Source organism: Diorhabda carinulata, chromosome 6 (assembly GCF_026250575.1).
Source record: "Diorhabda carinulata isolate Delta chromosome 6, icDioCari1.1, whole genome shotgun sequence".
NCBI classification, from domain to species: Eukaryota; Metazoa; Arthropoda; class Insecta; order Coleoptera; family Chrysomelidae; genus Diorhabda; species Diorhabda carinulata.
In genome coordinates this window covers 11592972-11619312 of record NC_079465.1, presented here as the reverse complement: position 1 = coordinate 11619312, position 26341 = coordinate 11592972, and the positions used below count along the sequence as shown (strand labels likewise).

At 32.1% G+C, this 26341-nt stretch overlaps 1 protein-coding gene across 18 annotated transcripts in view; it reads left to right on the top strand.

The window, feature by feature from the left end:
* The window catches only part of LOC130895024 (uncharacterized), a 721573-nt gene that overhangs the window by 359789 nt on the left and 335443 nt on the right, over positions 1-26341 (top strand). For 5 of the 18 annotated variants that reach the window (XM_057802123.1, XM_057802124.1, XM_057802130.1 and 2 more), the window contains one exon: positions 14974-15006. The exons of 11 other annotated variants lie outside the window; for them this stretch is intronic. The gene's annotated coding sequence lies outside the window, so the exon portion shown is untranslated. Of the gene's footprint in view, positions 1-1264; positions 1450-4180; positions 4270-14973; positions 15007-26341 lie in introns of those variants that run through there. 2 more of the 18 variants (XM_057802131.1, XM_057802134.1) reach the window with 2 other exon arrangements.

Here is a 26341-nt window from a genome sequence, read left to right as displayed (position 1 = left end):
TTTAAGCCAACCAAAAAGCTGTAATATTTTATGTTTATGTTTACCTAGCAACGATCAAATTTCAGCGATAATACTGCACTAGTGCAAATTATCGATAATTTGCACTAGTGCCAAATTTTCGTCTAGGATGTAAACTCATTTTGAAATATTTTTTCACGAACAAAACTGTTGTCAATAAGTTACCGTAGATACCAATTCAATGCCAATATGATGATCGTCAACTACGGTATAATTTAAAGAATAACAAATTTTAAACACAGAATTAAGTTTATTTTGAATTAAATTTTTCTCAGGAAATAGTCTGCCAAAATGCCCTCTCGTGCATGTCAAATTGTCTCATAATTTCCTCTAGTGCGCATTCGCGCACTCGAGAAAATTAAATTATCGACAATTTGATATGCACTCGGGACATTAATATTGACTATTTCCTTCGAAAAATTTAAGCCAACCAAAAAGCTGTAATATTTTATGTTTACCTAGCAACGATCAAATTTCAGCGATAATACTGCACTAGTGCAAATTATCGATAATTTGCACTAGTGCCAAATTTTCGTCTAGGATTAATAAACATCATTTGGTTTTAATTTTATATTTTAAGAAAAGGAACAATTATTGAAAATGCAATTAGAATATACAACTTTACTGGAGGCCGACGATGGTGTTTCTATGCTGCTTCCACCACTTGTTATTATAATTTAAAGAATAACAAATTTTAAACACAGAATTAAGTTTATTTTAAATTAAATTTTTCTCAGGAAATAGTCTGCCAAAATGCCCTTTCGTGCATGTCAAATTGTCTCATAATTTCCTCTTGTGCGCATTCGCGCACTCGAGGAAATTAAATTATCGACAATTTGACATGCACTGGGGACATTAATATTGACTATTTCCTTCGAAAAATTTAAGCCAACGAAAAAGCTGTAATATTTTATGTTTACCTAGCAACGATCAAATTTCAGCGATAATACTGCACTAGTGCAAATTATCGATAATTTGCACTAGTGCCAAATTTTCGTCTAGGATTAATAAACATCATTTGGTTTTAATTTTATATTTTAAGAAAAGGAACAATTATTGTTTATTTTAAATTAAATTTTTCTCAGGAAATAGTCTGGCAAAATGCCCTCTCGTGCATGTCAAATTGTCTCATAATTTCCTCTCGTGCGCATTCGCGCACTCGAGAAAATTAAATTATCGACAATTTGACATGCACTCGGGACATTAATATTGATAATTTCAATAAATTTAGTTGTCACTGAAATGTCAGAGCAATATAAAAATGTGCCCCGTATGCATACTCTTGTGGAGAGTTTCCTCATAAATATTTTCTTTACATTAGGCTGCGTATTTCTTTTACACTTAAATTTACAAACCAAAAAAACTGAATAAAACCCAACATCAAATTAAATTCTTTGATAATTTGGAACAACCTGTATACATTTTATAAAGGTATGTATTATGTGTTTAATAATTCGGTAATTAGAATCTTTCTCTATTTGGTACTCTCACACATTATTCCTTTTTTATTATACTTTTTGCTAAGATCCACAAAATAAACAAATTAAAATTTTCTCATTCATCTTTTAATGTACGTGAATGTACATGAATCATTTCGGTAAGTGAATATGTATTCGTTTCAATCGTCACAGCTCTGCAACAACTTCGTATAAACACTGATAACTGCGAATGTCGGGTTCTGTCGGCACGCTTTTGTAAGCCCGACTTCAATCATTCCAACGATAGTGAGCCTTCTTATCTTGTTAATAATCGGTGCACTCAAGTATGAGCGAAAAATGATAGTGGATATTTTCTATACGTCTAAATTACTCACTACCTGACTAAATTAATATCCGTGTCTCAACCAGGCGTTATAGTAACATGCGTAGACATAGCACCATAGCACCTCATTAAATAACCGTTTGGCTAGATGATTTGTATGCATTGGCGATCTGCTGCCGTATAGGTTGCTAAAGTGCACAATCACTTATTTGCCTGATTTGATTGATATATCTTGCCCTACAACACTATTGAGTGAATATAGTGCTGTTTATATATGTATATCTAAACACAACTGACGACACTGGTGGAATCAATTTACTGCATCTTACAAATAGCTCCTCAAAATATAGTAACACACACTTAGTTAAAGATCCAAAGTAAAATCTCCCTTCATCCATGTGTTTGTGTCAAAAACGAAAATGAATCAGTTATGGACATTCATTTTAACGGTCCATGACTGTGATGTAAATCAGGCTCACTGATTTATGTGACCCGAAGCTATTGCAGAGGGGCATATTATCATTAAAAGTAATGAAGCACAAATTTTTAGTTCCCGATCATACTCTATAGAGTGTGATGAAGATCATGTACTCATTAAGAACACAAAATAGCACCTATTTAATATCCTAGGGAGTGGTATCAACTGGTTCAATCTACTGGAAAAATCTACCATCCTTTCAAAGTAATAAGATATCTATCAAAATGTTTTGACTTAGCGAAAACATCCAAAAACGAACTGCAAATGAAGAAAAAAGATAAATAGGGAAATCCATTTAATTGGCGCAATGTTCGTGTTATAAAAGTAGAAAAAGATCACATAGAAATTATGTTTTTCAAAACAAAACATAAGCGAAGATTACAGAAGTGTTTCATGCAGACAGCGAAGTTCCCTGCCTACTGTAGTTCCTGATTCACAATATGCTCACACAATTCTCCATTTTGTTTATGTTGTCTTTTATTTAAATTGCATTTTTTTCTTTATTGTTGAGAATAATAAAGTTTTTGTTGTGGGAAATTTTATATTTATTTTCAATACTTTTGCTTCAATACTCAAATATAAAAAGAAGAGTGTATGTGCATCTGATTCTGGAAACTTCATTATCATAAATGTTAAGCCTGATTTGTAGTTTAAATCTAAACTTAAGTAAGAAAATTCATTTCGTGAACATTTTTAAAAATCTTTTTTTCTCTGGTTCCACTCATATATCAACTTTCACATTATCATATATTTCATATTACTTTCGTACCTATTTTACCAGTAGCTCCAAAATCTCGCACAAGATCATCTTTGTCTTCGACTGTCACACGGAATATTTGTCTCGGACCTCTTTAAGGCACGTTCACAGTCTTATTAAAATTTTATTTTTTAAAATTCTATAACCGTCATTCAGAACAGACTTTTTGTGGCACCATATCACTGCGTTCGCAATAAAATGCGATTATATTAATAGATTAAACAAGTAGGTGGAATTAACTAGGACAAAAATACCTGGTTATACATGGCCAATACTTAGACCGGGAATAATATAGACCAAACTTTTTTGTACCACGTCCCCCTCTGGTTATTTGGAGACCCCCACGGCCTCCTACATATATCAGCTTTCCATTTTGCAATACCTTATTTCCACGGTGCCGTACATACCAAATCCCCAGTATATGCCTACTACACTCGCACTCACACCAAGGCCATACGGAGGTATCGGTACACACGGCCGTTGCGTCTGACAGTAACTGCTATGGAGAGGGACGGTTTTGAGAACCTTGAACTCTTGTGTGTTTTGTAGTTTTAAAATCTGTAGCCTTCTTTGATAAAAATTACAACTTTATTAAAACTTTACAAAAACAATTATGAAAACTTAGAAAGACTTTATTTCAAAGATTTGAGGGCGCCTGATATAGACAACCTTACGTTTGCATATTCTATAGGCAATTTTAGTCATGGCGATTACCAAAATGTGAGAATGTGCGTTGTTTTGAGAGAGGAGATTCTGTTCCCTTTGAATTCCATGGCTATTTTGCAATTTCTCATATGCAATTATGCATAATACTCTTCTATTATTGTATTACACTTTATAACTTAAGATGAACACAATCTCGTAACTACCAAAAAACGGTGGTCATCATTTTATCCGCCCTTATAAATTCACTAGCTTACACATGCATAATTCTTCAGTCACTATAAAAGTATAGCAAATGCATTCTTTTGATATCCGACGGTCGTTTAGTCACCATCTCATCATCGGTCAAGCTGATACGGCTACGTTTAGATTCAGGTGCTCAAAAATTTTACGATCGTAAATGATGTTGCACAGTGTCTAACTCCTTTCATTTGCGTAGGCGTATTACTTTTCAAAAACAAAAATATAATGATTGTTTGATGCCCATTTTTTTCCACTTTCAGGAAAATTTTCTCAAAGACCCACTTGTACGATTGTTCAACAGAAACTTCAGAAATGGCTCAAATTTCAGAAAAAAGCTCCCATCGCATGCGTGAGTATATTTCTTAACTTTACGTGCTGACATCTTCAGTGTGAAGTGGGAAACGAAACTTTTCAGTCAACTTAAAAGTTTTTTCGTGTATTTAGTTCTAGTTACATTCAAATATAACTTGTTTGTACAGGGTCCTTCACAACGAGCTGAATCGATATTTTAATGAAAAAGTATTGCGACTAGTGTTCAGAAAATTTGCTTGCATAAGTTTATCGAAATGCTCGTTTCAGTTAAAATAATATCAGCTTTCTGAAACTACTGGTTATACCGGAAATGGACCCAAACTTCGTCATTTTAAACGGAATGCTATGGTTTTTATTAAATTTTTCGAATCTATGCGAAATTTCAAAATAACTTTATATAAGGCATAGTATGATTTCATATTTTCGAAATTTTTGGACACATGCAGCCCTCCACTAAAAAAATTATATTTCTAAGTTTAAGTGAGTCAGGTATCATATTTTTGGGATTTGGACAAATAACACTTAAAGCTTTCAAAATCTGTGAAAACCTTGACCAAAATTTATATAGGGTGTTCGGAAAACGGTGCCGAATTTCGCTATCTAAAAACTTAATAATGAAAATGATTTCAATTTGCTGGTAATATAGGGGGAATGTAATAGGGTTATTCTAAACGGGACATAATTAACACTTTTGCAACGCTTAAACGTTAAACTGTTTTCGTTGTTTGTTTGTTTGTTAATATGTTAACTTTTGTTTTTTTTTTGGTCGCTCCAGATAATCAAAAATCCTGAAGATTTCAGTTTTTTCAACTTTCTACAAAAAAAAATTAATTTGAAATATATGAAGTTACCAACGAAGTCCCCTTAATTTGAAGCGTAAAATCCAATGGTAAACAGAAAATATTTGAAAAAATTAAGTTTTCGAAGTTTTAGATAGCGAAATTCGACACCATATTCTGAACACCTATTTTCATTAATTTTTGTTCAAATACCAAAAATTTCGAAAATGTGAAATAATTGAAAAATGGTGGACTTTAGGAATACTATGCCTCATATAAAGTTATATTGAAATTTGGCATAGATTCCAAAAATTTAACAAAAACCATAGCATTCTGCTTAAAATTCCAAGTTAGGGTGCACTTCCAGTAAAACCGGAAGTTTCAGAAAACTGAAATTATTTTAGCTGAAAGAAGCATTACGGAAAACTCATGCAAGCAAATTTTCAGAACACCAGTCGCAGTATTTTCCCATATACATATCGACTCAGCTCGTCGTGAAGGATCCTGTACATAACAAGTGTTCAATACTTGCAATGTTAACAATTTCAACGGAATAACTTGAAGCGACGGATATAATACCACTGTATCATCAACAAACAGGTTTACTAATGAACTTTTACATACACTATATAAGTCATTATTGTAAATTACGTTCTATAAAGGGCAAAAAACGTTTACCTAGGGTATGCTATAATTACTGGCTATTTCTTTAGGCTTTATACTGCCCAATTTTGTTAAATGACCATCTTTTACATAGTCACTAATCAACTTTGCAGCGCATACTCCATATGATCTTGATTTTTCAATTAATAAAATACGGTTTATGGTTTCGAACGCGAGACTGAAATCAATGAAAACTCTACGGACGCATTGAATCGCCGTCTCACGAGAGTATTTATCTCTAAACCCTGATTGGCTTGCCGAGATCAATTATTTCAATAACAAAAAAACTTGTTCTATTACGATTTCAGTCATTTTCATTAACTATGAAGAAAAAGTTTATTTACCGATACTCTTCTGGACATGTTTGCGAAGGTAATTTCGATACAATTACACTCATTCTTAATTATTTTTACATCTGTACGAGGATAACCCTGAATATAATAAAATTTTTACTAGAGTCAGTGACATATTTATTTACCTATCCATACCCATTATTTTCCATTTGAATTTTTTTTATATATGTTCTGCACTAATATCGTTATTTCAAAAAATTTTAATCAGTAATCTAATCATGCAAATTTTCAGTGTAGGTAATTAATTAGTTTTCGAATAAAATACTTGGATATGGCATTCAGGAAATAATTTTCCGTCCTGTTGCCGTTTTACCATTCTATTAATGTGTCCGTACCATCGTAACCTTCTTGATCTAATTATGTTTACTATGTCCTCTTCTAATATATTCTTAATTTTATATTTCAATGTATTTGGTACTGATTATTTCCAAATTTCATTCTTGCATGAATTTTCCTCATATATCCTTAGTTATTCTTCGTCCATATTTTTCAGTCTCATAGTTTTTGCCACGTTTATATTGGTTTTATTGCAGTCCTGTTAACACTTATTTTAATTGTTGGCTTATACACTGCATTATGATTTTTTATTTACTTTATGCCCTATACCCTGCATGAATTCTTTATTTTATTCAGTACTTTTTGTCATTTTTGCTATTTATCATTGTGCCTGATTGTGTGAATCACTTCGAAGCTGATGGCATTTAGAAGGGAACAGCTTAGAAGTGAACAATATGCTGTCAAGTGACAATTAAATTTCAACATACGCAGAAACAAAATTATTTTTCAGTTTCCTTAATACTCTTAGTTGATGAATATTCCAAATTTATTTTAGATGCAAAACAAACCAGCTATTTTTTAAAAAATTTTCAACCAAGGTATTTTGGTGTTTATATATGGTCGTTGTCCAAATGCCTACCACTTTATTGAGAATCAACATAGAGAAAGCAGTAAGCAATAAAAACTTGGGCAACTTTTGCACGTTTATTAAGGATAATATTTTGCCCAGTACCAAGCTGACGCAATTTATAGACCATATTTATACATTTCTGGAACAATTTCGTAAATGTTCTCTATTCCTGCCTTAATTAGCTCGGCGGAGATATAGTGTATTTCAGGAGAATCTCCGTTCCGTTTTCAGGGACCTACAAACTTCCTCGATTTTGTTTTGACTGACCTTCAGTGAAGACGAAATTATATTTATGTCAGTGTTCTTATTTACATAAAATTATGGTCTGTTTTTAGGTAATAGGTCCTTGAAGTATTGTTCCCACTTTTGTATTTCTATTGCCGATATTATTTCCTCTATTTCATTATTTTGAAAATTTACTCTAAACTATTTTCCCCTGAAGAAGGTATTTAGTTTTGGACATTTTTTTCCAATAGCTAATTTTTTGGTCATTATTTTTCATACTATCGCTTGAACTTCTTTGTACTTTTTTCTATCGCTATTTAGACAGATAGATAGACACCAGTTTCAAACGTCATCGAACAGTAGTGAAAATTTTATTCTATACAATTGCTTGAGTGTTATTAGGAATGTTTTGGAGGGTTGTTGACAGCTTATAGGGGATAGCCGTTGGGGGTTGGAACTGAAGTCGTGCACGTGACATGACAGCTGTCAGCAACTTATAGTTGAAATCGCTTACCTCAAGGGATCATGAAGAAATACGTATTTTTGCATGCAGCCTATGAGTACAACATGTGATTTTGACCTTGGTGTAGAAGCTTTCTGTATTGATCAAGGAATGAGCAACTTTGAATTCAGTCTTCTTGAACTACAATGTGTCTAATGTACGAGTTGCTGACAGCTGTCATGTCACGTGCGCGACTTAAGTCTCAACCCCCCAAATCCTATCCCCTATTTGCTCGGGGCTGTCAGCAACCCGCCAACCCATTCCTTACAACACCCAAACAATAGTATAAAATAAAACACCACTGTTTGATAACGTAGAAAACTCATCTCTATCTGTTAGAGTGATTGTAAAAACTCAATTTCTACTAATAAATAACGGTATTGTGTTCTGGGACTCATCCTGTATATAAAATTAAAATTTGCTCAATTTAAAATAGAATTTTATAGCTATTCATAAAACCCCTAAAACTATGTGTTCTGCGCTAGACTGCAAAATATACAAGAAAAACCAAGATTCTTCAAGAAATTTATTTTAATTAATTTTTCTCATTTACATACAGTGAGATCTAACGAAAAAACTTCGTGCGATTTGAGGTTAATAGTAATTTCAAAAAAGTATAATCATAATATTTTTCTTTAATCAAGTTCATTTTTTCCATTCCGTGATCGTTTAGATATTAGATATATAAAAGGCAGATTGTTCGATTAGTCTATTAAAAATTCAGTTCGTTTCAACTTGGAAAACTGGGAAAGTGGCACACTTTAGGAATATCATTACGTTCTCGGTTTGAAATGTAGGAAACTCATGAATTTTCCCGACCTCCCTCCGGCGGAAAGCTGTCTGTAAAAACACTCTTTTAATTCTTTCATAATTGATGGCTGGAATAAAATTAGAATAGAATGGGTGGAGAAATATAAGATTTATTACATGCTTTCGTATCATAAAATCTTACTCAGTGGTAGTTTTTAAAATAGAAACACTATAATTATGCCATATCAAACTAAAAGTTTAATAAAATTCATACAATCGTTAACATTATATAGCGTAACATTTAAAATTCTCTCAACACTAATTTTCGTAGCGTATAATTCGTTTCCTTTTTTTTATATAAAAGATTGTTAGTCGTTCACTTTATTCAGTCTTAGCCGCATTCTTCAGTGAGCGGAAATGCGAATAATATAACAATATTATATTCATATTATCTGTTTACGAAAACTACTTAGTCCGTTACATAATTCAACGTAGGTAAAATATCTTAATCCTTTGCATTTAACACACGTCTGCAGAAAAAGAATTGTACGAGGGTAGTTCAAATATAAACCGGAATTTTGCTATAAAAAATATTATCAAGTTACAGAGCTACTATATTTTACAGTTTTTGTAAATAATCTTCGTTTTAATAAAGACTGAAAATAGTCGAAACATTAAAATTTTTATCTATCATTCAAAAATTATAACAGAAGATTTAGAAACCTAAACATATCAAAAGGTCTAAGAAGTTTATATATATATATATATATATATATATATATATATATATATATATATATATATATATATAGACTTATAATCATAAATTTTAGTGAACGGAGGTTCCTCATAGGATGCGTGAGACCCATATTCAATATCCCTAAAAGGAGGGTGCTTGGGTAGGTATAATAGGTCCTTCTTTAACCTTTATTGTTGAGAACAAACATTTACTTAGTCTTCCTAGGATCCAATCCAAAGAAGTAACATCGCCAAATCACAGCTCATTGGATTTTTTTCTATGAGGTTATCTAAAAAACGAAGTTTTTGCAACATTTCTAGAAAAAAATTGTATATATTTTCATTTTCACTTCATAACATTTAAGATATACCCTTCATTATATAATTCTTTGAAATGAGAAAGCTTTTAAAAATATGTAAAGTTTTCATGAAAAATTTATTCCATAAGTGGTTCCACCCTTCATTGTGTTACGCTTTCGCGGCCGTCGTCCATTGCTTTAATGTTTTCTGGGCTATTTAATCGTCGAAAACAACTATTGCTTTCTGACGTTTTACCAATGCGTGGATAGGCATCTTCAGAAGTTGCTGAATTAGTCGGAGCCGCAAGCAATTTGTGAAAATAGCACGAGATGACGAAACGTCAAATAGTAATAGTTATTTGCCATGATGATTGAATAGCAACCCAAGCAATACAACCAATTTCCGTCTAAAATATTTCAGCCGATTTCCCCTATACAGGGAACAGTCACGGTGAATTGAAACGTCCATTTGAACGTTCCAATATAATTAAAGAGCGGTTTTGATTGTGAAATTTCTGAATAACATTTTGCATATATTCATATTGAAAAAATTGCTATGAATATAAGGTCATATAAAAGTATTTTTTTATTAAACAAAAAACTGCTTTTATTATGCTACTTTTGGTTAGGAATAAAGCTTTTCAAAGAAGCGAAAGAATAAAATGAGAAACATAAGACCTGTGAGGAGGCTAATCTGAAAATTCAGTCAATCTTTAGCGACTCATCAAATATGTGTGACGTCCGTCCTATTAACCAACTCCGGGCGCTTTTTTTGATTTTCCTGCTGTAATCTGGTCAATTGTGAACAAAATAATACTGCATCGTTCATATGACAAAGTTTCATAATGTCATTTTAAATAATTTCCCTTCTTTCCAGTCCCACCATCGCCTTCTATGAATATGCATTATCGTTACTGATCCTCGCAGTTTTCCTCGGCCTAAGTTAATTTCCACGATACTGACGCTTAGTTTTTGAAACAGGGCTTATATTTAGAAATCTACATTATTTCTGCTAAGTACATATTTATAAAAAACATTGAAACTCGTCAAATTTGAATCGTTTGCGTTTAATTCTCTCATTTTTCATCTATACTTTTATTGAGAAATGTCTTCCTTCAATTAAAGTTTATCGAAGGATTGCAAAATTCGAATGTTTCCAAACTATTTGGAAGTTGATTATAGTTTCATTAGCTATTTTTAGTGAAAAGCCGTGCATAGAGTGACACAGGGTATGATCAGTTCCAGCTTCCTCATCGTAAGCAAAAAAACTTTGTAGGATAGTAATGCACTATAGTTTTGTCTATGGTGGAAAATCGTTCTTATCTGTAAACCGCTACCAACACTATCTTCTTTTTCAAAAAAAGAAAAATACTTTTAATACAACCTATAATAAACCTGATAAGTATCCTAATAAATTATTTTGAAATTGTATCTCTCATAACTTAGTTTTTTAAATAAAAAAGTACCCGGGAAAATATTTCATTGAAGTTTGCAATATTTAGTTAAACAAGTATTCACGGCACCTAAATCCCAAACACCAATTAAATACAGATTCATATTAATCTAAAATAATTGGCAGAGCCGATGTAAAGTTGTGGTAACTGAATAAATGAGGAGATCCTCAAATTTGTGTGCAGCGCCCTATTTTATTAACGTGTGTATATGTGCATTTGAATAATTTATTGTAATGTTCAAAATAATGAGACTTTAATCTGCAACTAAGTTTTATTTATGCACCTAGAAATGGCAGTTGAATTACTCTACTACTAATTACACCTTAATTTTGTAAATCCCAGTTAGGGTTACAGTTGTAAATATCCCTCCCTATTTTTTTCGATCTATATTCCGAGAAGTAGCCTGGTGTTCAACAGCTGTAGTGTTATAAAACTGGCAGTTGTAAATAAATCAAGAGAAAGTGAAATAAATATCTCATTGCCGTAGGTTATGGGTATACATATAGTCATTTTGGAAATTTAAAGGTTTGGTACTCTTCAGCTGAATGGATGATATCTCAATAATATTTCTATATGCTTCTTAGTGAGCTTTAAATTCGCATTCAGAGATTCATATTATAAGTGGCCTGTTATTTTAGTAATTTCTTGTTAGCTTCGCTCCCGAATGTGCCATATACACACAGTGGAGGAGTAATTTGAATGATGACTTTTTTGTTTTGTTGTATCTATTACGATACATTAAGCTGCTGCACGTGCCCATTTACTTCTATTCTGTCTATCATTATATATTATATATAACGATCTTTTTATCTATATTTTTCTAGTATTTGCTTTAAACCATTAACTCTTATAAATGTGTTTTTTGTGTATTTATAAAAAAATGTACCCCCCATTTTGCTGAATATTTTCTAGTGTTGGAGAAGGTAATACCTAAAAGGATTTTTACCAAAAAAGTTTCATTTAGGCTCAATTAAAAATGGGTTGTACAGGGTGGGCTATAAATTTCTGCATTTTTGTAAACATTGTAGCATAGAAAGCGCATGGAGATAGGGGCAATTTATTTTCGGATGAAGCCCACTTTCGCTTAAATGGGCAAATCAGCAGACAAAACTGCATTTTGGAGTACCTAAACTGACCAAAGACCTTTACAATCTCAAAAAATGACAATTTGAGAGATAATATCTTTGGTAGGCATACTTGGCCCGTACTTTTCAAAAATTGCACGAGTTATTCAGTAACTGTTATATGAAAAAGCCTCAAGATTTTTTCAACTAATTGAACATTTTGAGAATTAAACAATAGAATATGGATACAGAAAGAGAGCGCTTGTTATCATACATGACGTTTATTAAAGAATTATTTCCAAACTAATTGATTTCGAGCAGAGATGAAAGTCCATGGATACTTTCGTTTTATAGAATTTTTTTGAGTTAAAATATGTGGGCGATCCAGGAGCAGTACTCCAATATGCATGTATTTCTTTTCTTGTTTTTAACTCATTGTTTACATAGCTATAACCCGATAGAAAATACTTATTTTGTCAAAAAGTACCGGTCAAATTTGGCTTGTTTTGAACACAGCTATTTTTCGCGAATTTTGGATGATGTCAATTGCTGCGTCCAGTGAATGTTTACTTTAAGTTACTTTATACAGATTTTAGGTTATAACTTCGATAAAAGCCCTAGAATAATAATTTTTAACAATTGAGAGCAAATGAAATATGTAAATAATTAGGCCAGACCAGGAAGATTTTTTTTATAATTATTTTCCAGTTTTATGTTCATTTATTGGAATTTATGGTCCACCCAGTATAACCAAACAAACAAAAAAAATTATCAATACTAAATTCTAGTTTTCTATTTCGTGTAAAATCTTTTCATTGTAACCTGTTCTCCGTTATTTGCTAATTTGACAGGAACTATATTTCCCTCAGCTCCTCACTGTTTATTAGCCGGTACGGCGTTGCTACGTATAGTAATTAGCCTCATCTGTCAGTTCCTAATGAAATTTCAGCTACCGCGAAATTTGCTTTTTTAGCTGAAACAAAAAATATATGTATTTAATTTCCTACTTCCGTGTAAAATAAGTCTTATTTGAATAATATTATATTTCACGCTAAGTACATGAAATTCAACTTCACATATGGTCGTACAAAAAACTTACTATTGAGAATAAGTCGAAACGTCAAAGAATAGCTCTTCAATGAAATACTTCAATTGTGATTAAACAAATATTTATTAATTAATAAATATTATTTATTAAAATATTTACTTACTAAATTCAATCACATTCACAGTCCCTACAAAACTACACGAGAGACGAGAGTGCGAGAGTGTGGATGGTAGACTCGCTTTCACTCGCCTCGCCTCCGTGTCGGCTTATCGGGTGCTAGTCAAAGAACGTAAATATAGAATAAATCCAGAGCATGGATGGCTAACACTCCTATTGCTTACGCTCGCCAAGATTTGTGTCGAGAACTTGTAGGAGACGCCCCGAGAGAGCCTAAATCCGGCATAAACTCTAATCGATAATTTGGTTACATTTGTACGAATCAAGAGGGCATAAAAAAAATTAAACAAACAAATTATATAATCCACCATATGGGTTCCTTGTCGAAGAAAAATAACCAAAAATCTACTACAATAAAAAAAATTTGCATAACTTTCAACATCAGTGCTGACAGCTAAACTTCAAGATTGGGAAGATGGAACTGAATCAGCATAAAAACTAGCTGGAATGCCGAATTGATTAACCATGCTATAGGCTGAGAACAGGGATCTCTCCAATTCGATAATAACTAGATCGGAACCACAACCAGAACCAATTACCTCAAAACTTGTCTACCACCAAAACGGTAAAAAAATTATCAAGATCTGCCCAAAACTTTTGCAGAAACTGCGCCCATTCTTGTCCGCGAACCGTCAGGAAAAAGAATATCCAATATCTCACTTCTTCAACTGGAAAAGGATGGTCTACCAGAGACTAACTTCGAGTATCATAAACTAACTTTACCCTTTTCTTAGTTCGCTATAGCTCCCAATGCTTGAAAACTGAAATCTACATATTACATATTATACTATATGTTACATAAACGCGAACCAACCGAAATATACATATGATGTATATGATAATATACATTTAAAGTTCTATATGATGCTTTAAATAAAGTATCTTCCCGGATTTAAGTTACTTACTTACGAAGGTTTAAACACAGAAGTTGTTGGTGTGGTTCTATAATGACCATGTGTTTAATGTCATCCCGTGAATAACCCGATTTTTCAGAATTTTTTTCAAAATACTTTCTAATTAAATTATATTTATGTAGTCAATTTCAATTCTTTGATCTAACCTGCAACTGTTTACATCAATTTGAGAATTATAACAATAGATGCAGCAGGATGGCGCAATCTGTTATACACCTACCCAGAGTTTATCTGTGGTTGAGGAAATGTTCCCAAACAAATTGATTGTGCACAAACCTCTCCGCAGCCAAAGCCTATCGATTTTTGAGATTTTCTTACAAATCTACTACGTGAATGATCAAATTAAAGGAGAAACGGCCTGACGTCGAAGGGTTTTAAAAAATTTTAATATTCCATTTTTCGTTCTTTATTCTAAATAAACATTTACATATTACACATTTGAATATGTGTTTTTTTTTCATGGTAATTTCAAAAGAATTTTTAGCAGTAAACTTATTCTTAATTTGCTTTTACAAATTAGATATTTCAAATATTGACTGATATTAATATCCTATACAAGAGAATACTTTTAAGCAGAAGAAACTATCTACATTATGCTAATCATCCTTTCTTATTTAAAATTTTTGTTATATAATGTAATAGAATATGTTAATATTTGAAAATTAGTTCGCCATCTTGAATTTTTTCCTGATTTCTGGGTAATAATTTATGTTGATTCATAAAATAAAATATAACAAATAAGCTTTTATTATAATATGTGTATAAATATTAACTCAGTCATATTCTGTAATCGGAATCAGGTCTGCAAAAAGTTGAGGAAAATCTATGAATGAAGAGTATATTTTATTTTTTTTATTTTTTGTTCCAGGTGAGTGCTGATTCATGTAAGAGACTTATTAATGTGAGTATTACTAAAAAAATAAATTGATTGTTGACACCATACCATGGAGCTGAAATTATTGTTTATGTTTTCTTTATTGAGTTTTGGTTTTTGTCAATCTCAATTTGATACTTATGAGATCGATTTGAATCCAGTAAAATTGAATGTTAGGGGCTTGCAAGGATTTTCAGTTTCTTTCGAATTATTTGTAAAGAAATAAAAGCATACGCCTCCAGTATCATATATCAAACTTATCAATTCTATTTGTGTGCCCTGCTTTTTTGAATACATAATTCAGCATTATATGGAGAAAATCAGTGATTGAATTAGCTGAAAGTTAGTTTTTCGTAATATCCAGATATTGCACTAATCAGGCCCATTTTTCTCCTACTTAATATAGCACGTTTCCGATGAAGAAGCTGTATATTGTATAGCAAAAAAGTAGATATTGATTACTATGTATCTGAATTTTTACTAGATTCTAGAATACTGACCCCTAATAATCCTCTAATACGTCAACACATCATAAAATATTAATGAGCAAACTTTAATGTATTAACCAATAATAATATAGCAAAAATATCGTCCACGTATCCAACCCTGTGAAAATATTGAAACTCTTGGCTAATCTGAGATAAAGGGTCTATTCTTTAAGTTCTCTCTATAGTTTATTAGTTAGGGAATTAATGCACAATTTTCTGTCGAAGTGATTTCTCCGCTATTAATAATTTTTACGAAAGAGATCTCTTGGATATCTTGGAAACTGTCGATATTAATTTAGGTAGATTTCTGACACAAATACTAAATATTGATACTCTCAGAATTCTTATAAACTTCAAAATAGATCCACTTTTTCAATGTCTTAATTAGAAACATCAGATGGTGCCTGACAACATTTACGTAGACCCGAAATAAAAATAGCAACCCTCGTATAATAATAAATTTTCTCAGATGGACGGGTCTTATTACTTATCTGACATCTCCACTTATATCTTCGTACCCGGTTGGTTCTCCGTCCCCAGAGAATTATCCTACAATTTCTTGTCATGATCCACAAAGAATCTATCACAAACCCATATTTCTTTGACTCCCTTTATCACTCAAAAGCATGTGAACAGATTTTATCCGTTTTTGTCATTATGTAGGTACACAATGAAATAAAATTGTCTAATATGTTTCACCATTTTATCAGATAAATGCGTATTTTAACAGTATTTGTGTCATTTAAATTCTTCATTGAAATTAGTTCTATTAATAATATGTTTAAGAAATACGTGTTTTATGTTAAACCTAAAATATAAATAAAATTTAGTAATCGTGATTTACATATGGAACTAATAACTAGCGGCGTTTTGAAATATCATAAAAGACAGATAAATAATTATTACTCAATCAAAAAATATAGAAATACACATAAATCTGAAAATTACTCAAACATTAAATAACGTACCTCAGTAAAGCAACAGAGGCTATAATTTACTAATGTTTATATGGCAGACCCTGCAAGATAGATGTATTTATTTAGAGAAACAGCAGAACGACCTCGATTTAAACGTATTTCAATTTTTCGAATAAAAAACGTTACCCTAGTTGAACTTTCAGATTCCCAGTTTATTAAGAAATAAAGTATATAACGTGACAAATACATATATCATTTCTAAATGCATCGCAACTTGATGTATCGAAGCTTATATCGTAAAAGGGCGTAAGTGATTAATATTTTTAGTGAAAAGTGCCAAGGATTGATGATTTGAACGGACAGAACTTGTGAATGTGGAAATATGTCTTGAACTGGTGTAATGAGTCTGGTTTTTGCTCACAGTGTTTGACAAAGGTGTCGGAAACAATTAAAATTACTGGTACAATATAGAATAATAGTTTTACTAAAAAATGCAATAGCTTTCGTTATATTTCATTGACCTTATGTGGAGGTTATTAAATTGCTTATTTGGATATTCAAACTCGGTTCATATATTTGATTTCATCACATACAACTTGATAGATGTTCTAGTAGTGCCGCATTCAATCAGTTAAAGTAATTTCGAAAGAAATACGGTTTTTTATTATACTTTTATCCATACTTTATGTATATACATTGACAGGGTATAATAATGGGAAATAGTTGGATCGGAAGTTACGAACGACATTGAGGTAAGAAATTTCGTTTTGTGTCAATCATTCAGTTACTGTACACTTTCTTTTCTTTTCTATTCTTTCGTAAAATGTCTGTAAGTAGTTTCGGTAACGTATTTCTCTGACAATTTTTTTATAGAAAATTCATTTATATCTCTATCTTTCTATATTTATATCTCCATATTTCAAATTAATTCCAATTGTTCGAATTCAAACAAAAAATTGAAAAATAGCCACAATGATATTTTGATAGATTAATATGACAGGTATTGGACAGACAAATAAAAATCAATTATCTATTTTATTTTAATCTGTTGAAAAATAGCTTCTGAAGAGTTCTATCAATTTACACCTTTGATTTCGAATGTTATTATGTTGAGACTAAATAAAACTATCAATATCTTGTGGCTACTTTTCATAGCATCTGTATCTTTGTATCTATAATTGTTGATATTTTTTTCATGTGCAGTGCTCAAGCGTTCTTCTATGGTGCTACAGGCCTTGACTTCCATAAGTTCTCTTCCCCTTTTGTTTCTGAAATGAGCTACCCTATTACAATCTTATCTTTTATAGACTGATTTCGTATTTTGCAACTTCTCACCTTTTTCGAGATCTTCCAATTGACATATGCCCTTGAAAATTGGATTGAAGTACTTTTCTCTTACGCTTTTTTTTCCGTGCGTTATTAAAAGACTGAAAATGCTCTTGTTTATTCTACTTCATTGTTTATACGTCTAAATAAGTGAAGGAGGTCATAGTTTGCTTTATTTTCCTGATCGATTCTTTATTTTATCTCTTTATTTTCGTTTCCATCATTTGTAAGTTATATATCCAGGTATCTGTTACTCTTTCTAGACTGTAATACTCTCACTAGTTACACATTTTTACCACCTCTCTAGAAGCTTTTTCATACTGGTATTGGAGAATTCCTTGCGCATCTAGGACAGCCATGTGCGCAAAAACTCCTCTACCTCGTTGTACGTGTTGAATATTTGACCTCAGAGGGTTTCTTTCAGTGATCCAAACATGTGGTAATTGAGCGATAAGCGGGTTTTACATGTGTTTTCGGAAAGTTAGATTATTATGCGGCACTTATAGAACGTTGTATGCGCAGAAAGTCAACGTACAGCACTCAAAAAAACGTCCACCTGCGTCTTTTATTGCATCGAAAAACGTCCAACCGCATGAATTTGTGCTCGAAGTTGAACAGTTTGGAAACCCATCGTGGCGTTATTTCACGATATTGAAGGTGTTCGTGGATAATAGACTTTACACTTCCAATATTAACGCCGAATTCAGCTGAAATTTTTTGCACATTCATCCCATGAGCCTCTGCGCGGCGAATGTTGTCTGGTGTACTGCTGGTTCGCGATAGACGATCATGCGGCTTATTCCCGACGGTTTCACGACTATATTTGAACGATTTGGCCAATTAGATACAGAAAACCTCCTCACGCTCTCACGAATTGATTTGGGTGTTTTTAATACCCTCACATTCCAAGAAACCTATGACAATACGTTGTGCAAAGGCGGTCGGTATTTGGATTTCCCAGAGTGGACCCACCAAAACATTTTTTTTTCATTAGTTTTTCTTTTCAACCTTCTTTTAGCTTACAATTTTTCTTTCCTTTTTAATTTTCTCTTTTGTTGTTTCATTCCTCTATGTTTTAACTGTAACATATGGTCCTACAGAGGAAAAACTTTCCTATGTCAAGATCATTTCTGAAATTAACCATATCCTACTAATATGTTCCTTTTCCTCTCCCAAAAATGCAACGAATATCCTTTGTCTCCTAACATTTCTTAGCATCTTCGTGAAGTTTGTGAGGGTATGGTATATTTTCGTTCAGCTATAGCCTGTACGACTATTTCTAATTTTCGTTGTTTCAATAAATAGATTATTATGTGCGCAATGTGGCAGGTGGCACCGACCTGCTGAAACCACACGTTCCAATCCATAACATCCAGTTAGGTCGCAATAATCCCGTTATCATTTACACCCTTTATGTAATTGTCGTGACATCTGCTTTCAACAAATGTTTTCTGATTCACGTCCAGTTTAACTCCCAATTGTTCTTTTTATCAAAAAGTTAATTTTTTAAGCTCGACTACAACGTCATGAAATAATGGAATATGACTGACACCAACCAGATGAAAAATTTTAAAAAATGTATCATTGTTTTTGATCGTTTGAATAGATATTTTAACGTCGCAACCTCGTATTTAAATTGACAAATAGTGAAAAGAATGAATTCGTTCAAACTTGATGATCTTATCTTGAAAATAAACGGATTTGTCAAAATTCGATTATGCTTAGTTCAATCATAATGTATCTATTGGAGATTGTCGATGGAACCGTTAAATCTAAATAACTATTGAAAGTAAGCAACGTATATATTTGATTTTATCGTTTGATAACGACACCAAGTAGTACAGGAATTCACAGTATTATTCATCACATGGACTAATAACTTCTTGTACCAGGAGAGTTACGGTGACATATTAAATCATATACACTTTAACAATTCACAACATTTATTATAAATTTATGTTATTATAGATGATGTATCAAACGAAAGAGCTTCTCAAACATCTTTTTTGTTGGTTCATGTGAATATACACATGTAATGTTTTCGACATCAGCTAGAAAGCGCTAGAAGCATACAATATATGCGTCATATTATGACGACTAGCGGATAGAAAAATTTATAAACGAAATAGTACTAGACAATTAAGAGAAGCGATGAGCAAGTACGAGAGTAGTCATCATGCGTAGCTTAAAAAAATCGTTACGTTCCAACTTTGCTGACGAAATGTATATGATAGTACAGTTGAATAACATTTTGCGATGAAACAGTCTGTTTATCAGAAAATGGGTGGCGGACGCTAACAAAATTTCGAGTTTTAAATGAGAAAATACATGTTTGAGTACCGAAACACTTCGACAGAAAGTTTATTAAATTTCCTAAAAAAAGATCTCTTACCCTTTTTAGTCGTTTTGTTAAAAATGCGATTAAAAGCAATGTAACACTGCATAACATTTTACCGCCAGTGTGCGCAGTACGGAAAATTTAATAGATTTTTTGAAAATCATCGTAGAGACAAGCAACGTTGTATTACCCAAGACCTCCAGTTTATGATACATTTTTTTGGAAACGCCACTGTAGAACTAGAATTAGTTTCGATATTCAAAGTATAATAAAAAAATGCATTTTCTTATTTTAAATTCAAAATTGTTTTACGCCGTTTATTTTTTTCGTAAACAAATTTTTTCTCACAGTACATCTTATCAAATTTTCAGCATGTTATGACATTTTTCAGAATACTGCGTATTTGTTGCCTTTGCTTTTTGTATTAAAATAACGATAATTTTCTGGATAATGTCATTTTCAATTATGACTCGATTTTTTATCTTAGGGGAAATATGAAAACTCGTGATGTATGGATTTAAGGTTTAGAAAATCCTCAGGGGTTCACAAAAGTGCAACGAGATTTCCATAATAAATTCAATGTTTTTTTAACTATGTCGCGTTGGAAAGTTTCTTGTTTGGTGTAGCAACTATAACTGGTCCTTGTTATTTTGATACTCTACATGATTCTCTCATCAACTGGAAACGGATGAACCAAAAACTTCATTTTTAACCAATATTATGAATTTCCTCACTGGAAGTAACTAGGTACACATACACTGGCTGGATATCTGTAAAGAACTCACACATCGTCTAAATTTGTGCCGTGAAATGAATGATGCTCTAATAGAACAACACTTGATAGTGAATGAGGAATGAGGAATTCCAGAAGTTAAGTCTAATGGGAGGAAATGCCACGAAGAATTCGTGAAAAATGATCTTAGATCATTAGTAATCTTTTAAACACCTCTAAGTTGAGATGTATTATCATCATCATCATCATTAAACAAAACCTTTTTTTCCATAATCATTTTTTTTTCAACTGTCTTCCAAATCTGAATACTTAGTCCAGCAATACTCTAATGTTTTTAATCCTCCCAAATAATACGCCGCGTTTGCGTATGCTATATAATGTTATACTCTGATGAAAATCTCTCTCCTGCAAGTGAAACTTTAAGTTTAGAAAACGGAATCTCTCAAAGCACGCGCAACTTATATCGATAAGTACACAAATCTTCAGGTTGAGGTCGCAAACTTTCCAAAAAACTTTTTTAGGCAATAAGAGAAAATAGATTATAAAGCGTTATTCATTTTGAAACACTCTATATTACAGACAATTGAATGTGATTAGACCGAAATTTGGAAACTAATACATGTAGAAGCTTACTTTTTTATCTCTAATGATGGTAATTGTATAGCATATCTAATAAACTGGTATGTCTGTCTAATTTTCATGTTAGAGCCACATAACGAGAATAAAGCGCTTGAATAACCTCGTGGCGTTATTAACGCTGCTGTTGTAGATGAAGCAATCACGATTAATGTATTTTTAAGTATTAATAAGTAACTGATTATATTAGTTTTCATTTTATTGGATTCACTGTTCACGAGAATGAAGGTTTTGTCTTTGACATGATTTAATCAAATCAGTATGTTTGATCGTAATTTTCACAACAATTGGTACTTTATATAGTTTGATAAACCGAATTTATGATTTATTAGATATAGGGTAGCACTCTATATTATTTATTAATTCATATTGCCAAGACCTCATGTCATGGTCAGTTATTGGAATCATCGGAAAATGTATGTCTGAAGTTGGTTGAGATACTATTTTAAGACCAACCCTATTTAATTTATATCAATACCGTGTTCTCTTTTAAAAATTTGAGGAAATATAAAGAGTTTAACTATAAACAGCTAACAATTATTTTTTTGTCCTCTTTTGTACATATAAAAGTAGGTTACCCCAATTTTCCGAGTTCACAATAAATGAAACATCAATATTAGAAAATGATATCAAATTGTTCTACCCTCTATTTCAGCCTCTATAGAAAATTGAAAATTATGTAATACTACGTCACATATACGTATAAGGATGGTTCCTGAACTAACAGAGAAAACACAAAAATTAAAAAAAAAAATTTATTTTTAAACGTGATCTCCTTTTAGATCCATACACTTTTCTCAGCGATGTTCAATAAGTTCGATACCCTTTTTAAAATGAGAATCTTCAAGCTCCTCAAAATAGCCATCAAACACCGACATCACCTCTTCATTGTTGGAAAATCTTTGACCACCAAGCTATTTTTTCAAATATGGTAAAAGAAAATAATCCGAGGAGGCTAAATATGGTGAATAAAGTGCATGCAATTTAATTCATTAATTTTGGCCATTGCAATAACGGATGTGTGAGCTATTACATTGTCTTGTTGAACAAGACTTTCTTCTTAGCAAAATGCGGCCGTTTTTGCTTGATTTCTTCGCTCATTGGTAATTTTCCCTTTTTCAAGAAGAAGTCAATGAAAATTATCCCACGCGCTTCTAAAAAAGCCGATGCCATGTCCTTGCCTGCATACGGTCTCTGCCTTATTTGGAGCCGGCTCTTCTTTTTCAAACCATTGTTTTGATTATTATTTTGTTTAGGGTGTAAAGTGAAGGATCCATGTTTCATCCATTGCCAAACACTCGATGGAAACATCTTCTCGACGCTGTTTTTGTTCCATTGTGTTAAAACGTGGCACCCATTGAAAGGCCCACTGTGTCTGCTAGGTCGCGCACTTTCAGGTGACGATCATCCAGTACCGCTTTGTAGATTTTAATTTTTGGACTCGTCACCTCATTTAGTTGATCACTGCGACACTGGTCTACACAAGTTGTACGAACTCGTTTAAAATCTGCTACCCAATATTATACTATTGATAATGAAAGAGCAGTCTCACCCAAAGTAAAATCTAGCTTAGCTTTTATATGGATTGGACTAATGCCTTCCAAATAAAAGTATTGTATTAGATAACGATGACCAAAACCAAACAAAAAAAACGTTCACTGTTGATGGCTGCTAAACAAACAACATTTTGTCTATTGGGTTTTTTAGACTACCTTTTCACAAACAGCGAACGTTTTTTGTTTTCTTTCAATATTTTTGGAGAAATCGTGAAATAATTTTATGTCAAGTATTTTTAATAAAATCAGAAAAAGCTTTTCAATAAATTGGTATTCATTCTCAAAATAGTGACAAATTCTGCTCTCTAAAATTTTAAGAGTCATCTGTCAAACCCATCTCTAGACACAGCTGTTATTCTTCTCTTCAATTCTTTCAAATCTCGGGTTTGTGTTTCACGAACAATCGATTTTTGATGTCCCCGACATCTAGAGACGCTAAGTCGAGCGATCGCAATGTCCATTTTATTAATTTTCTTCGACTAATCCTCCTAGAAGGAAATCATTTAGCAACTGTATAACTGAAAGAATATGGTAATATGGTGGAGCTCTACCTTGTCGGACTGAATAAGACAATTTTGAAAAACGATTTTACTAGCCTCAACAATGTTATTTTTCAAACTAGTTATTATTGAGGGATCTATTATTTCTTGAGTAATTGCTTTGCCTAAATAGGATCACTCATCGAAACTATTTTCCGCGGGAGAAGATCCGATGGGGGAAAAATTTATTTTTGCTTCGGATAGAGGATAGATGGATATCTTAATCAATCCTTGTGAGTTTTCTTGTAATGGTAGTAAGTATCGCGTTCAGGTATAAATATCATAATTGAAGGGACAAAACTTCAATCAAACCACGCCGATTACACCTTCTCTTTCTCAACTTTGCAACTATATTCAATATTTATGATTTAATTATTATATGAATATGTTCCATTAAACATTGTTGATATTCTTCTCGCTAAACTTCCATATCCCTCCATAAATAAGGCTCATTTGTGCTCTTGGTTCAGCATAAACATCATTTTGAAAAATAATTAAAAACGTATTCCACAACATTTTCAACAAAAAGTAATTTTGGTAACAGGGAATGAATTTATGATATTTTTACAAAAATGTTAACAATGATTTAACTGCTTTTTTTCGTTTAATTTGAAATTCCAAATATTGGTCTATTTGACATGGAATGACCTAAATTTATCATTTTATTATTCTCTCTTCGAATAAACAATGTTATAATGATTTATTAGTTCTGTTGATGGGTGTTAATTTTTATCTACTTTATCATATTTTGTGGCCTAAAATCTACAGTTGAAATATTCATATTCTTAAAATGAATGATCTTGGACATAAAACACACCTATCCCATTGTTTATATATTCTTGTAAACCCATCACGATATGTTAAATTGAAATTGTACAATATCTACCATCGTAAGAACTTGGACACATATATCTACAACTTTCACTATTGTTTCTTAAGCGTCATGGGTCATTGACGATATTTTTACTTACTATGGCACTAAAAGAATCTATGAAGGTTGTTCTAATGCACTGAGCAGATAAAAGATATCACTTTTTCCTTTCCTTCAATCTGTTATAATATGTTATTGTATTAGTGATAATTATTGTTATCCGTATCAGTTACAAAATAAAATTTATAGTTTTTGGGAATATCCATTAAGATAACATAACAAGGCACATATTACATAATATTTACATAATCAACAGCACCGTTGTCGATAGCTTTCTTTGTATTAAAGAATAAGTACAGTAATTTAATAGTTTCATCCCTTTCCGTTAATAGTGGAACATATACGAAATAAACTAAATTTTTTTCAGCGCAGTTATCAACGATCAGTTGACAAATCAACCGTATTGGTAACAATATGATATGGTTGATATTAAATTATTTATCAAATATGCGTTTGAAATATTTGAACTTTATGTAAAGAACAATAAAAATAAGAAAGCTGAGAAGAAAAACTATCTAATGTTATATCAAGATCGTACATCGTAAGAAAAAATGAATTTTCTATAATTTAACAACGTTGAGAGAATGCTACTTTCAGGGATTCATATAGTAACCAAACCAAAAAAAAAAATACTACCACCATATTTTGGAAAAACCAAAAACAGAACTTTTAGAGGTCTATTGGTAAACGTTAAAAGGACTAGAGGAAAACACTAATTTATTACAAATAATTTTATAATACCGACGAATCTTAATTTTCTACAGCAAAAATACTCTACAAAAAAATGACGTTTTTGGGAAATTAAACATCGAAGATAGTGAAATGTCAAATTAAAATCTGAGAGGAAGTCTTTTAACGGTGTGGACTGTTTATAATAAAATTTGACTTGACTTTATGTAATTTTTTTTTTGAAAATTTCTCAATTCCATGTGCTTGAATCCATTTTTGTTGCATCTTTGTCTTTCTGATAGCGTTAGCTCCAAAATATGCGTTATAAATGCAAAAACTGCCTTAATAGAATTATCATCATCTAGCTCAGGGATGGGGAAACTTTCTTCGCGTGCCAATTTTTGCTAACGAAATATATGGCGGGCCAAGTTGAGGCATTACATTATTTACTAAAATAAAAATATTGCCATAATTTTTCTGAAATACTAAGTGGGTCTAGTCTTTGTAGGAACATGTGACATGTGAAACTGTTTTTGTTTCTGCATGACTTCATCATAAGCCAAAAAATTTGTGATGCTGAAATTTTTTCATTATTGAAAACGTTTGTTCGCACAAACAGCTTGTACCAAACATAGCCATTATTTTTTGGGCGTTTTGGGCGTGGAAAACTATATTTGGGTATTGTGTCCGAGATTATAAAATTCCAATTTGTTGGTGTTCAAAAATAGTTGCCTCAAATGGGTAGTGCGTTCGACGACAGTCGGACTTACGGGTTTTATATCCTACGTGTACTGCCAATTCATGAGAATTTAATTTCTGATAAAAAGAAAATTGTACTTAACTTTTGTTTGCCGGTCGCGGGCCGGATTTCAACGCTTTGCGGCCCGGAGATGGCCCGCGGGGGCCATGTACTATTCGAATTGACCATTTTACGTTGTTGTCACATGACAACTGTTAATATTTAAGAAATGGGCAACCATTTGCTTCGATGTGCTTTTTCCGTATTTCCTCCCATCACTGTCTTTCTCACTACGAATTGATCACTTTCTATAAATTTTTTATTTTCTTTAGTGTGCTTCTTTGAACCAGACAGAGATTAATAATAGATCTTTCGTTTCTATTTATCACCTCGCGTGTCTATCTATGAATGTCTTTATGTTGGTAGAGAGTGTCTAAAATTTCGTACTCGTCCAAACTTTCAGATGTTTCTTTTGTCTTCTGCATTATTT